The sequence below is a fragment of the Saccoglossus kowalevskii genome, chromosome 4 (genome assembly GCF_978046115.1).
Source record: "Saccoglossus kowalevskii chromosome 4, keSacKowa6.1, whole genome shotgun sequence".
Lineage (NCBI taxonomy): Eukaryota > Metazoa > Hemichordata > Enteropneusta > Harrimaniidae > Saccoglossus > Saccoglossus kowalevskii.
This window is the reverse complement of record NC_140644.1, coordinates 35369132-35385091: the sequence shown is the minus strand read 5'-3', so window position 1 is coordinate 35385091 and position 15960 is coordinate 35369132. Positions and strand designations below refer to the sequence as shown.

Below are 15960 nucleotides of genomic sequence, written 5' to 3'. Positions count from 1 at the left end.
TGAGGTCACATGACCATATATGGTCATCGTGTTCTTTAGTAAAATTTCATGTACCATCACTTCAATATTGCACTGGTTGCATGTTCCCGTCTGTAACTGTGCTTGAGTTATTACATTTATGTATATTTGATGAAGTCACATGACCATATATGGTCATGACATTAGTTAGTCACATCTCGTGTCTTATAGCTTCGATATTGCACAGGTTGCATTTCCCTATCTGTAACAGTGCTTGATATATTACATTCATGCATATTTAATGAGATCACATGACCATATATGGTCATCTTGTTTGTTAGTAAAATTTCATGTACCATCACTTCAAAATTGCACTGGTTGCATGTTCCTATCTGTAACAGTGTTTGAGATATTGCAATTATGTCTATAAAATGAGGTCACGTGACCATATAAAAGAACAAGAAAATATGAAAAAAATATTCTAAAATCTTCTTATAAAAAACGGCTTATCGCCTGGACTCGATATTTTGGAATTAAATACTATGTCCTATGATCTTTCAAAGTTATTCAGGGTTAGTTGATTTGTCGAAAATTATGCAAATGAGATGCAAAACAAAATTTAAAAAAATTCTTAAAAAAAAAGTCACGTGACCGCTAAAGTTTTTTTTGATGAGATTTGTAGCCCTTGTCGCACTGCTACTATCATACAAAATTGGAGCACTCAGACCCTCAGAAAGGTGCGCAATTCGGCATTGAAAATTTCGCCTTTAATCCAAGATGGCGGCCTGGTCATGTGACCTACGTGTCTGAACTTAGGATATGCACCAGATCTCATATAGCTTTACCATTGTGGCAAGTATTGAATTGATCGGTCCAACGGCGTTGACATAAAGCGTGACCAAAAATTTAGGCGGAAGAATAATAATAATAATAATAAATATAGCTGCGTTGCAGCAATGTCGGGTTTCGAGCCCACTGCCTTATTAGCAGCGTTCCAAAATCAGCATCATTGACAATAATATATTAAAGGAAATTGCATGGCCTTCATACTAAACATGTTACATGTTCCAGTCTGTAACAGTGCTTAAGGTATTACAATCTTGCATATTTAATGATGTCACATGACCATATATGGTCGTTACATTAGTTAGTCACATCACTTGTTCCATAGATTCGATATTGCACAGGTTGCATGTTCCCGTCTGTAACAGTGCTTGAGTTATTACATTTATGAATATTTAATGATGTCACATGACCGTGTATGGTCATCAGATGTGTTTGTCATCTCTCTTGTGCAAGACCTTCAATATTGCACTAGTTGCATGTTCCTGCCTGTAACAGTGCTTGAGTTATTACATTTATGCATATTTGATGAGGTCACATGACCATATACGGTCATCGGATATGTTAGTTACCTCTGTTGTGCAATAATTTCAATATTGCACTGGTTACATGTTCCTATCTGTAACAGGGCTTGAGTTATTACATTTATGCATATTTGATGAGGTCACATGACCATATATGGTCATCAGATGTGTTAGTCATCTCTCTTGTGCAAGACCTTCAATATTGCACTAGTTGCATGATCCAGTCTGTAACAGTGCTTGAGTTATTACATTTATCCATATTTGATGAGCTCACATGACCATATATGGTCATCACATTAGTTAGTCACATCTCTTGTCTCATAGCTTCAATATTGCACAGGTTGCATGTTCCCGTCTGTAACAGTGCTTGACTTATTACATTTACGCATATTTGATGAGGTCACATGACCATATATGGTCATCACATTAGTTAGTCACATATCTTGCCTCATAGCTTCGATATTGCACAGGTTGCATGTTCGTATCTGTATCAGTGCTTGATATATTACATTAATGCATATTTAATGAGGTCACATGACCATATATGGTCATCTTGTTTGTAAGTAAAATTTCTGGTACCATCACTTCAATATTGCACTAGTTGCATGTCCCTATCTGTAACAGTGCTTGAGATATTGCAATTATGTCTACAAAATGAGGTCACGTGACCATATAAAAGAACAAAAAAAATATGAAAAAACATTCTAAAATCTTCTTCTAAAAAACGGCTTATCGCCTGGACTTCATATTTTGGAATTAAATACTATGTCATATGATCTTTCAAAGTTATTCAGGGATAGTTGATTAGTCGAAAATTATGCAAATGAGATGCAAAAGAAAATTAAAAAAATTCTAGAAAAAAATTAGTCACGTGACCGCTAAAGTTTTTTTTGATGACATTTGTAGCCCTTCTCCCACTGCTACTGTCATAAAAAATTTGGAGCACTCAGACCCTCAGAAAGGTGTGCAATTCGGCATTGAAAATTTCGTCTTTAATCCAAGATGGCGGCCTGGTCATGTGACCTATGTGTCTGAACTTAGGATATGCACCAGATCTCATACAGCTTTACCATTGTGGCAAGTATGGAACTGATCGGTCCAACAGTGTTGACATAAAGCGTGACCAAAAATTTAGGCGGAATCATAATAATAATAATAAACGGAACAATTTCAATAGGGTTTCGACCAAATGGGCTCGAAACCCTAATAAATATAGCTGCATAGCAGCAATGACCGGTTTTCAAGACCATGGCACATGGCCAAGTCACATGCAATGCATGGCCAGGTATGATTGTTTGCAATAGCCCCCAAAAGTAACGTTGGTCCCATGTTTGTATATGTGATAGTGTCCAAGATATTATTGCCATGCATATGTAATGAGTTATATGACCATATATAGTCATCAGGTATGTTTGTCAATTCTCTTGTCCAATGACTTCAATATAGCATTGGTTCCATGTTCCTACCTGCAACAGTGCCTAAGATATTAGAGGCATGCATATTTAATGAGTTCTATGACCATATATGGTCATCTCATATGTTGGACAATTCTCTTGTCCAATGTGTTCAATATAGGTTTGGGTACATGTTCCTATCTTTAAAAGTGTTCGTGATATATGGATATGCATATTTAATCAGTTCTATGACCATATATGGTCATCAAATATGTTGGTCAATTCTCTCGTCCTATGTCTTCAATATAGCGTTGATTCCATGTTTGAACTTGCAATAATGCCTGAGATATTAGAGACACGCATATTTAATGAGTTATATGACCATATATGGTCATACACTATGTTGATCAATTCTTTTGATCAATGTCTTCAATATAGCATTGGTTCCATGTTTATACTTGCAATAGTGCCTGAGATATTAAAGACATGCATATTTAATGAGTTACATGACCATATATGATCATCCAATATTTTGGTCAATTCTCTTGTCCAATGTCTTCAATATAGCGTTAGTTTCATGTTTGTACTTGCAATAGTGCCTGAGATATTAGACACATGCATATTTAATGAGTTGCATGACCATTTATGGTCATCCAATATTTTGGTCAATTCTCTTGTCCAATGTCTTCAATATAGCGTTAGTTCCATGTTTGTATATGCAATAGTTCTCAATATATGTCAATTCAATGTGTATCGTATATGGGCCCTCCCCCCTTTCCCATAATGCAACATTGCTGACTATTTTATATAAAATGTGAAAAATATTCATAAATCAACTGCTCCAAAACTACTGGTCGCACTTCCATGATTCTTTGACTAATCTGTAGTATGTATGATGTTCTCAAAATTATGGCGTGGAATTTTGATACGATCAAAATTATGCAAATGAGATGCAAAACAATATTTCAGAAAATTCTAGAAAAAAAAGTCACATGACCGTTCAACTTTTTTTTTCTGATATACGTAGCTCTAGGACCAATGCTTCATTTAAGCGAAAGTTTGAGACTCCTAGACCCTCAGAAAGGTGTGTAAATGAGCATGCCATTTCTTGCCTTAAATTCAAAATGGCCGCCGTACCACGTGACCAATATGCGTCATCTTAGGATATGCACTAGATCTCATCAGACTTTACTCACATGTGCAAACATTTTCCAGATATGTGCAACGGTGCTCGAATGGCGCTTAGCGAAAAATCTGGCGGAATAATAATAATAATAATAATAATAATAATAATAATAATAAAAAACATAACAATTACAAAAGGTTTCCAAGACATGTGTCTTGAAAACCTAATAATAAACGGAACAATTACAAAAGGGTTTCGACCAAATGGGCTCGAAACCCTAATAATAAACGGAACAATTTCAATAGGGTTTCGACCAAATGGGCTCGAAACCCTAAATATAGCTGCGTTGCAGCAATGTCGGGTTTCGAGCCCACTGACTTATTAGCAGCGTTCCAAAATCAGCATCATTGACAATAATATATTAAAGGAAATTGCATGGCCTTCATACTAAACATGTTGCATGTTCCTGTCTGTAACAGTGCTTAAGGTATTACAATCTTGCATATTTAATGATGTCCCATGACCATATATGGTCATCGGATGTTTTTGTCAGCTCTGTTGTGCAATAACTTCAATATTGCATTGGTTGCATTTTCCTATCTGTAACAGTGCTTGAGATGTAACATTTATGCATATTTGATGAGGTCACATGACCATATGTGGTCATCACATTAGTTAGTCACATCTCTTGTTCCATAGATTCGATATTGCACAGGTTGCATGTTCCCGTCTGTAACAGTGCTTGAGTTATTACATTTATGCATATTTAATGATGTCACATGACCGTGTATGGGCATCAGATGTGTTAGTCACATATCTTGTCTCATAGCTTCGATATTGCACAGGTTGTGTGTTTCTTTCTGTTACTGTGTTTCAAATATAACATTTATGCATATTTGATGAGGTCACATGACCATATATGGTCATCACATTAGTTAGTCACATCTCTTGTTCCATAGATTCGATATTGCACAGGTTGCATGTTCCCGTCTGTAATAGTGCTTGAGTTATTACATTTATGCTGATTTGATGAGGTCACATGACCATATATGGTCATCGGATATGTTAGTGACTTCTGTTGTGCAATAGCTTCAATATTGCACTGGTTGCATGTTCCTATCTGTAACAGTGCTTGAGATATAACATTTATGCATATTTGATGAGGTCACATGACCATATATGGTCATCGGATGTGTTAGTCACTTCTGTTGTGCAATAGCTTCAATATTGCACTGGTTGCATGTTCCTATCTGTACCAGTGCTTGGGTTATTACATTTATGCATATTTGATGAAATTACATGACCATATATGGTCATCGCATTAGTTAGCCACATCTCTTGTCTCATAGCTTCGATATTGCATAGGTTGCATGTCTCTATCTGTGATTCTGCTTGAGATATTACAATTATGCATATTTAATGACGTCACATGATCATATACGGTCATCACATTAGTTACTCACATCTCATGTCCCACAGCTTCGATATTGCACAGGTTGCATGTCCCTAACTCTTGCAGTGCTTGATATATTACATTTATGCATATTCAATGAGGTCACATGACCATATATGGTCATCTTGTTTGTTAGTAAAATTTCATGTACCATCACTTCAATATTGCACTGGTTGCATGTTCCCGTCTGTAACTGTGCTTGAGTTATTACATTTATGCATATTTGATGAAGTCACATGACCATATATGGTCATCACATTAGTTAGTCACATCTCGTGTCTTATAGCTTCGATATTGCACAGGTTGCATGTCCCTATCTGTTAGAATGCTTGATATATTACATTTATGCATATGTAATGAGATCACATGACCATATATGGTCATCTTGTTTGTTAGTAGAATTTCATGTACCATCACTTCAATATTGCACTGGTTGCATGTTCCTATCTGTAACAGTGCTTGAGATATTGCAATTATGTCTATAAAATGAGGTCACGTGACCATATAAAAGAACAAAAAAAAATATGAAAAAACATTCTAAAATCTTCTTATAAAAAACGGCTTATCGCCTGGACTTCATATTTTGGAATTAAATACTATGTCATATGATCTTTCAAAGTTATTCAGGGTTAGTTGATTAGTCGAAAATTATGCAAATGAGATGCAAAACAAAATTAAAAAAATTCTAGAAAAAAATTAGTCACGTGACCGCTAAAGTTTTTTTTGATGAAATTTGTAGCCCTTCTCCCAATGCTACTGCCATAATAAATTTGGAGCACTCAGACCCTCAGAAAGGTGTGCAATTCGGCATTGAAAATTTCGTCTTTAATCCAAGATGGCGGCCTGGTCATGTGACCTATGTGTCTGAACTTAGGATATGCACCAGATCTCATCCAGCTTTACCATTGTGGCAAGTATGGAGCTGATCGGTCCAACAGCGTTGACATAAAGCGTGACCAAAAATTTAGGCGGAATCATAATAATAAATATAGCTGCATAGCAGCGATGACGGGTTTCGAGCCTGCGTGGCTCATGACAAATTGCACTTGCTCGATGTGATTATTTGACGAACGTTTCATGTCTAGAATGCAAGATAGCAGACAAACTACACAACATATGGATTTGATTTCACAGGAATGTGATAAACTTAATGCAAGGACAAATAGTTCATGAGTTATAGAACTTTTTCTCTTTTACTAAATCCAAGATGGCTGCCAAAGGAAGCCATTTTTAAAAGTCTACTTCAGTAACTTTGTAGAGCTATCAACAGAGATACTATATGCTAAATTGATTGTCAAACAAACAAGCTGTTTTTAAGAAGATAATTTTTTGAGGTTTTTTGCAATTTTTTGATAAATTCAATATGGCCGCCCAAAACCACTTGAATCATGGGAAATATTTTTATGAACACATAATCATCTTATTGAAGGGATGTTGTATGCCAACTTTGGTTTAAATCTGGCAAATTGTTCATGAGTTATAGCGTACTTTCACTTTTTACTAAATCCAAGATGGCTGCCAAAGGAAGCCATTTTTCAAAAATCTGCTTCAGTCACTTTGTGAAGCTATCAACAGAGATACTATATGCCGAATTGTTTTTCAAACAAGCAAGCAGTTTTTAAGAAGATAATTTTTTGAGTTTTTTGGCATTTTTGTGATAAATTCAACATGGCCGCCAAAAACACTTGAATCATGGGAAATATTTTTATGAACACATAATCATCTTATTGAAGGGATGTTGTATGCCAACTTTGGTTTAAATCTGGCAAATTGTTCATGAGTTATAGCGTACTTTCACTTTTTACTAAATCCAAGATGGCTGCCAAAGGAAGCCATTTTTCGAAAATCTGCTTTAGTAACTTTGTAGAGCTATCGACAGAGATACTATATGCTGAATTGCTTTTCAAACAAGGAAGCAGTTTTTAACAAGATAATTTTTTGAGGTTTTTTGAATTTTTGTGATAAATTCAACATGGCCGCCAAAACCACTTGAATCATGGGAAATATTTCCATGAACACATAATCATCTCATTGAGCGGATGTTGTATGCCAAGTTTTGTTTAAATCTGGCAAATCGTTCATAAGTTATAGTGTACTTTCACTTTTTACTAAATCCAAGATGGCTGCCAAAAGAAGCCATTTTTCGAAAATATGCTACAGTAACTTTGTAGAGCTATCAACAGAGATACTATATGCTAAATTGATTGTCAAACAAACAAGCAGTTTTTAAGAAGATAATTTTTTGAGGTTTTTTGCAATTTTTTGATAAATTCAATATGGCCGCCAAAACCACTTGAATCATGGGAAATATTTTTATGAACACATGATCATCTTATTGAAGGGATGTTGTATGCCAACTTTGGTTTAAATCTGGCAAATTGTTCATAAGTTATAGCGTACTTTCACTTTTTACTAAATCCAAGATGGCTGCCAAAGGAAGCCATTTTTCAAAAATCTGCTTCAGTCACTTTGTAGAGCTATGGCCATAGGTGCTGCAAAGCAAATGTATAATCACATGAATGAGCCATTTTCGAGAAGAAGATTTTAAAAGTTTTTTGTCAATTTTCGGAAAATCCAATATGGCGGCCAAGGTCACATGACCGCTAAAGATTTTATTGCTTATATTTGCTAGACATGAGCAAATGATGCCACACAAAAAAACCGGAAGTTCCTAGACCCTCAGAAAGTGGTGCAATTGAGTACTTCCGGTCTGTGTTCTACCTAAGATGGCGGCCAGGTCAGGTGACCTACATAGCTGGTTTTGGGATATGCACCACAACTCATGGCCCTTTATCAGAATGCGAAATGGCAAGTCAATCGCAGCATTATTTTTCAAGTTACAGTGGTTACAAAAAACGGCGGAAAAATAATAATAATAATAATAAACATAGCAATTACAATAGGGTTTCGCCCCATAGGGCTCGAAACCCTAATAATAAACGGAACAATTTCAATAGGGTTTCGACCAAATGGGCTCGAAACCCTAATAATAAACGGAACAATTTCAATAGGGTTTCGACCAAATGGGCTCGAAACCCTAATAAACGGAACAATTACAATAGGGTTTCGACCAAATGGGCTCGAAACCCTAATAAACGGAACAATTTCAATAGGGTTTCGACCAAATGGGCTCGAAACCCTAATAATAATAAACGGAACAATTACAAAAGGGTTTCGACCAAATGGGCTCGAAACCCTAATAATAATAAACGGAACAATTACAAAAGGGTTTCGACCAAATGGGCTCGAAACCCTAATAATAAACGGAACAATTACAAAAGGGTTTCGACCAAATGGGCTCGAAACCCTAATAATAATAAACGGAACAATTACAAAAGGGTTTCGACCAAATGGGCTCGAAACCCTAATAATAATAATAATAAACGGAACAATTACAAAAGGGTTTCGACCAAATGGGCTCGAAACCCTAATAATAAACGGAACAATTACAATAGGGTTTCGACCAAATGGGCTCGAAACCCTAATAATAATAAACGGAACAATTACAAAAGGGTTTCGACCAAATGGGCTCGAAACCCTAATAAACGGAACAATTACAATAGGGTTTCGACCAAATGGGCTCGAAACCCTAATAAACGGAACAATTTCAATAGGGTTTCGACCAAATGGGCTCGAAACCCTAATAAACGGAACAATTTCAATAGGGTTTCGACCAAATGGGCTCGAAACTCTAATAATAAACGGAACAATTACAAAAGGGTTTCGACCAAATGGGCTCGAAACCCTAATAATAATAATAATAAACATAACAATTACAAAAGGTTTCCAAGACATGTGTCTTGAAAACCTAATAAACGGAACAATTTCAATAGGGTTTCGACCAAATGGGCTCGAAACCCTAATAAAAAACATAACAATTACAAAAGGTTTCCAAGACATGTGTCTTGAAAACCTAATAATAAAAAACATAACAATTACAAAAGGTTTCCAAGACATGTGTCTTGAAAACCTAATAATAATAATAATAAACATAACAATTACAAAAGGTTTCCAAGACATGTGTCTTGAAAACCTAATAATAATAATAAACATAACAAAAACAATAGGCTTTCAAGCCTGAAGGGACTTGAAAGCCTAATAAACATAACAAAAACAATAGGCTTTCAAGCCTGAATGGACTTGAAAGCCTAATAATAATAATAATAAACATAACAAAAACAATAGGCTTTCAAGCCTGAAGGGACTTGAAAGCCTAATAATAATAATAAACTTAACAAAAACAATAGGCTTTCAAGCCTGAAGGGACTTGAAAGCCTAATAAACATAACAAAAACAATAGGCTTTCAAGCCTGAAGGGACTTGAAAGCCTAAATATTGGCATGTATTCACACACATTTTTATTTTTTTATTTTTCTGTAGAAGAATGAAAAAGACATTTCTTGGGTTCATCTAATGAGATTATTGGATCAACAAAATTATGGGTTGTATAGAACAGTGCCAAAACTGACCAGGTCCCATGTGTATTTAACTCATTCTCCATTATGAAAGTGAAACTAGCCGCACAAGTAAGTATTTTTAAACACTGAATCAATTTGTTTTTACTTATATTTACACAGCACTGTGATAATTTTATGTGACCTTCTCAAAGTGAGTATCTGGTTTATTTTAACATGTATATTTCTTTTTAAACATACAGGTTTTAAGCAGAACTGTTGCAAACGCTATCGAGATGTGTGGTGGTCCAGAAGTAGCTGAGACTGTGACATTTATAAGAAAGTTCAACAAATTCTTTGACTGTTTAAATGCCAGATCATTCTCAGAAGCAACAGTAAATTGCAATCCAGACTTAACGCATCAGGGCTGTATGAGGGACAAGGTATGGGAAATGAACACACAGTGAACACACGATATTGCCAGTAAATAAGTGGGGGGGTATTCGCCCTCACGTGCAGGCGTCGTAGCGGCCGACCCCATGATGCAACTCGCAGATTTGAGTTGCACCATGACATGGACAACGTGGTACCTGAGTGTGAACGGTCTCTACAGCAACCCTGCCAGTGGGCGTTGAGGGGGCTGTTGTCACAGTACGAGTCACAATGTAGACTCGCACTGTGGCAAGAGCACCGCAGTAAAATACCCAAGCAAGGCTGAGGCCGCTGCAGTGACAACCCCCCTGTACTTTATTGATAAAGAAATAAATGCATATTTTACAGAGTACACGCTGGGTACCAACAATATATATGTAACTTTTTTTTTTTTTTTTTTTTTTTTTTTTCTTTGTTGGGTGGGTGGGAGGTGAGAAAACTAGCAGCATGCACGATGGCAGTTACAATGCAAGTGGTCTGTACTACTAGTGAAGAGAGTGATAGCGATGTACAGGACGAATATGATTGGGTGTAGATATGAGGATTACAAATTAGGAAAGAGTTGATTGGGTGAAGATATGAGGATTATGGAATAAACAAGTGGAATGAATGTGCATGCATGATGTAAACATGAAACAAAAGTGTCGTTAAGGAATATAAGCAAAGGTGGATTAAATATTAACGAGGTGTAGACATGAACAAAGGAGTCAGCTGACATGTAAACACAGATGGGTGTAGTTAATTAACTGCAGGTGTGGGGCCCAGTGTTACCGGGGTTATGACTTAAGATTAAGAAGTGCAAGATGAGATGGTGTGCATCCAGTCCTTTACGTTAAACTCAGATTACTGCGTAATCAGCCAAGTACTGCCATACACCAGTGCTGATGATCCCAGATTTGAGGTGAGCTATATGTGCTGCGATTATAACCAATATTGCATATTTTAGCTATTTGTTGAACATTGCATCAGAAACCAAAGAACTTTTTAAAAAAAACAAGCAACAATACTCAACTATAAGCCAAACAATCAATGTCAAAAAGCAATATTTACAGATCCGAGAACTGAGATCCCATTGCAAACATTTGTATATTTTACATTTTGTGAAAAAAAAGATGTCTGCTATCTCAAGATCATAATTTAAAACATTAATGATTTTCTCCTACTTTATTCTTACAGTGGCTTCAAGGTGATTTTCTTCAATATTTGGCTGAATGGAAAACAGAGGTTGAAGGTAGACCAGGCAATCTCACCAAAGCACAGCGAAGTGGAATGCTACTCAGTCACTCAATTAACAGGTATGCATCATAATTTGAGGTGGAAATTGTTTTGTCATCCCTCCCACTTGGCTAACAGAAATCGTTTTGGCAAAATTCGAGTTGCCATTGAACTAAACCATGCAACAGAGATACACAATATTATTTTAATTGGGTTGCTTAAAGTACTGTATTTTGGAAACCACCCCCCCCCCCTCCAATAACTATACACAGATGGCAGTATTTCTAAATCTACTCATGTAGTATTACACCATGATAAATATTGTATGTTTATCAAATGATGTTTTAGCTAAGTTATTAATTTAGTGAACTAAGAACTTGTTTCCACATAAGATATTTGGCTGCAGAAAGCATTGATGTTGCAAATTCTCAGACAAAAATCACTAAAATGCCCATGTTTTACTGCATGCTCAGTAGCCCAGTAATTGATTTGTATTTTTCAGTTCATTCATTCGTTGAGGCAGCAAAGTTTATGCTACAGAGAGGAGCTAAATTCATATTTCAATCAAGATCCACTAGAGCAATGGTTTGGCAAGCATCGACAAGCTGGAGGATGTAATGAAAACCCCACCAGTCAGCAATACAGCAATAACACAGTCAACCTGAGGGTGCAAGGATCCCAACTATTGGCACCTGTTACTGGCAACACAACTGTTCATAGACAGCCACTCAGATTCATTGACAACACTCCACTTGCAAAGCAAGCTCGACGTGTCTAATTGTCAGTGGGTGTGTGTGTTTAGGGGGGGGTTAACACAGAAAAGATGCAATTGCTTTTACATAAAATTATTTATTTCACTTGCATTCATAGACAACACTTTTTCAAAATGTTTCCATATTCATGATGAGAAGAAATGTAACTCAACATGTAAAGTCAATTTTAAAAGTGCCTATGCTTTGTAAAGAAGCGGGGGGTGTTAATAAGAAGATGCAATTGTTTTTACGCAATTCATGAATCCTGCATTCAAAATCTGATTAAAAATGGCAGGAAAGATTATAAAAGAATTTTGTTTACAAAGGTCTTAAAAATAATTCCCAACATTAGTAATGTATTTAACCATTTATAAGTGCATGCATTTTTTCCACTGGGAGTAATACACATAAATATGTTTCTGATGCACAAAGTCTTACAGTCTTTTCAGGTTCTTCCGGACACCCTTCTGTCTCCTGACGGTTTTGTTTGTGGCTTGTTGGTACTTTTTCCTTTACATGAAAAAAAAGTGATTTACCGTGAACGCGTGTAAACATCATGCACATGACTGAGAGTAATTCAAATTTTAAATCATCAATGTGTGTGCAAGCTTAGACCAGTAGGTTAAAACAACTTTATCATTTAAAACAAGTTCTTTGAATTTGTCTATGTCTATTTGTGTAATTATCCTAGCAGAGTTTCGAATGTATGACAGTTTGATCAACCTGTCAACATTTCTAACAAGGAAAAAGACCTGGTCACAGGGCTGAATTAAACCACCAAGATCTTGCTTTTCAATCTAATGTCTGGTAGATGTTAAATAAAAACTACCATTTCCACTGCAAATCATCCGCTTCACTATAGGGAGAAACAGTGTTGCCTTAGCAGACCCCAACTTGGAAAACCTCTTTATGAGTATCCTAACAATGTATCCTCATATATATCGAAGAGCTTCTTGTTCTGTTGAAGACAAAGTGTTTGAGAAGCCACTTCAAGCTCCGACTGAATTACAGCGTATTCGACATGTTGCTCATAGTTAACCTTGGCACTGGCAGCAATATTCGAAATTTCATTTCCATGTGCTGAACTCTTTAGCTTGTTGAATGTGGAATTTGCAATCTCATTCAGTACAACAGCAATACCTGGTTTTAATACATTAAGTGTAGATTTCACAGAAAAGTCTTGTCTCCTGAATTCATGCTCTGAAATTTACAAATAAATTATTTTAAAATAATTATTATTAAAAATTTCTTATTTACATTATCTTGATTTGTGTTAAGAGATACAGTAAAAACTGGAAACCTGTATAAATAAAACATTTTCAAAATTCCTTTCTTAATAGATTTTCCTGTATTCTGAAAAGGTTCATCAGCCTGTTTGGTGTTCAGTTTGGACAGATTTCACTGTATCTTAAAGTACACACATCCATTTGCACTGTTCAGAAATATCATGTTATTTTTTTTTACTAGCAACAAAAACAACTTTTATTTGAGATTGTAAAAAAATGTCAATTTAAAGAAATATGAATATTTTTTGCACAATGTTAAATTCACTACAGAGTCAATGTCTCACCTTATTAGAATCTAGAAAGTAAATTACATATTGGATAAACTATAATACATACTTGTAGTATTTTTTTGCCATTATCTCCATTCCGAGTAGGCTTGTCATTTGAAGTTAACTGAACAGTGGTATGCTGAACATAATCTGCTGCTACAAAGGAAAAGTGTTACATTATTAAATAACATTTTTGGTTGGAAAAATAAGAAAATGTTTACTACCCTAGCAGGCCATTACGAAAATTGGGAAATTAACACAGTAAGTAGTGGTTTTGAAACCATGATGCTACAAAAAACAACTACAGACTCTCCCCTTCGTAATTACCGGTACAAATAGCGGTGCCCCAAACAGTGAGACGCAAAGTTTGAATTGCAATTCGAACAAAACTAAACTAAATGACCCAAAAGCATTTGCCTTACCAATAAATTTCTCTGTTGACTTATGCACACGTACGTGGTTAGTAAAACCAGAGGGCGATTTTAGTGTCTTCTCACATACAGGACAAACGAAAAAGGAACTCTGCAACTTTGAGGCTTCACGAGATCGCTCAGATGTTGCCGATCTAGGACTGCCAAGTTCTTCAGAGAAATTGTCATTATCTTCGTCAACGTCTTCGTCAAAATGTTCTCCTAAAATAGCTTCCCAGTCGTAATTATCGTCCTCGGATTCGCCAAATTTTTCCGTAAATGCGATTTTCGATGTTCACTGCAGTTCACTGACAACTACTGTCGTCTGCGCCACTTCCTGTGTTTATGTCTCGCGATGCATCGCGATAATTGGTAGTAATATGAATAGATCTCGTGTTTTTTTGTGAGATCTAATGATAATCTTGTTGCTCAGCAACGTTTACTCGATACGATAATAACTGATAACCTAAACAAACGTGGCACGCATTACTTCAAAAGAAAACGCCGCGTTGCGAGTCTGTTGTATTACTAGTCTGAGGTTCACACGACAGCATTTTATCGGAGCCTACGGATTGAGCCAGCTCGAGTCAGCAAAAATGGCCGTGTATACGCATTCGGCTCATCGTACGGTGACGTGTTCCTAGTAGGTTTAGATTGACAAATATTTCACATATCACAACTGTTGGACAATTACGAAATGTTAAGTTTGCATGACAACTTGGGCGAATAGGTTGCAGCACTTTTTAGCTGCCGTGTTCCTATTCATTCAAAATATTTGTACCTCAATCCTAACACCAATGCACTACTACTAGTATTTCTCTCTCAGCTCAACGGCATCGTTACATGTAAAGAAACAACACCAAAATCGTTTTCAGCCTTGTTTTTTATACTAAGTATTTGAGGGCACTGTTCCGTTCGTTTCTGATCAAACTGAATTGAACTTTCGTTCGGCCATGGGTGTTTACGCATTGGATATAATCTCCTGTTAGTCTTTGTGAGGAGCAGTAGTCGGGGGAAAAAGACACACACTCATGCATGATTCTATCTGAGATAAATTTAATGCTCTGCTAAAATACGATTCATTATTATAGTAGTAGTCACGTGACAGGTTTGCAGAATACGGCCGGGAAAAGGTGAGTAATTAACCTTTAACTTCCAGAAAAAAATACATGACCATAAGAAACAAGAGTTAACAAAGATCGTTCGCATACACAACATTTCGCACTATTGAATTTGCAATTGCAAATGAGGAAGACTACAATATTGCATTAAAATAGACTGTTCGTCTGACAGATAAAGTGTACAATACAGTAAATGTAGAAATCGATCAATCTATTACAGGATAATTTAATAATTGTGGAAGATGCGACTAATGTTCATATCGAGAATAATTTAACATATTTTAAATATTATATAGTTCACATTGTAGTATTAGTTGGCTTACTGTTTAATCCTCGCATATGTACTTCATATTAAATTGACATGGTATGTCATCTAATTTCCATCCATTGCTGTTGTACCTGTTGAATGTAAATAAAGGAAACATGCACAGCACTTATAAGGTAACAAACCAGGACAAATAGTCAGATTGCCTACCTTGTACTGTTACAAGGCCTGCAAATGTGTTATCTACTGATTACTATTGTTATATGTGTTCAAGTACCTCGCTTACTGCATTGTTTCAAAGTCATCTTATTTTATATTTATTTATTATATTTTACAGCTGGGCAGTGTAAATACACGAAATTCATTCGAAATGTTTGCATTAGTTTTCAGCGCATTTCAATACAAATCATAATAAAATATTATTCCGCAAATATATATTCCAAAGGTTTTTCCATAAAAATGAAGTACGTCCATGTAGTTTGAGTATTTCTATGTTAGCTCATTCACACTCTCGCTGT

At 35.9% G+C, this 15960-nt stretch overlaps 1 long non-coding RNA gene across 1 annotated transcript; it reads right to left on the bottom strand.

The window, feature by feature from the left end:
• Window positions 1-12168: 12168 nt before the first annotated feature.
• On the bottom strand, window positions 12169-14380 carry LOC146747367 (uncharacterized). Its single transcript, XR_014929219.1, has 3 exons — window positions 14069-14380; window positions 13714-13802; window positions 12169-13291 (listed from the first exon to the last, which is right to left on the bottom strand). It is a non-coding gene; the product is annotated as an uncharacterized LOC146747367 (long non-coding RNA).
• Between the last annotated feature and the right edge of the window lie 1580 nt (window positions 14381-15960).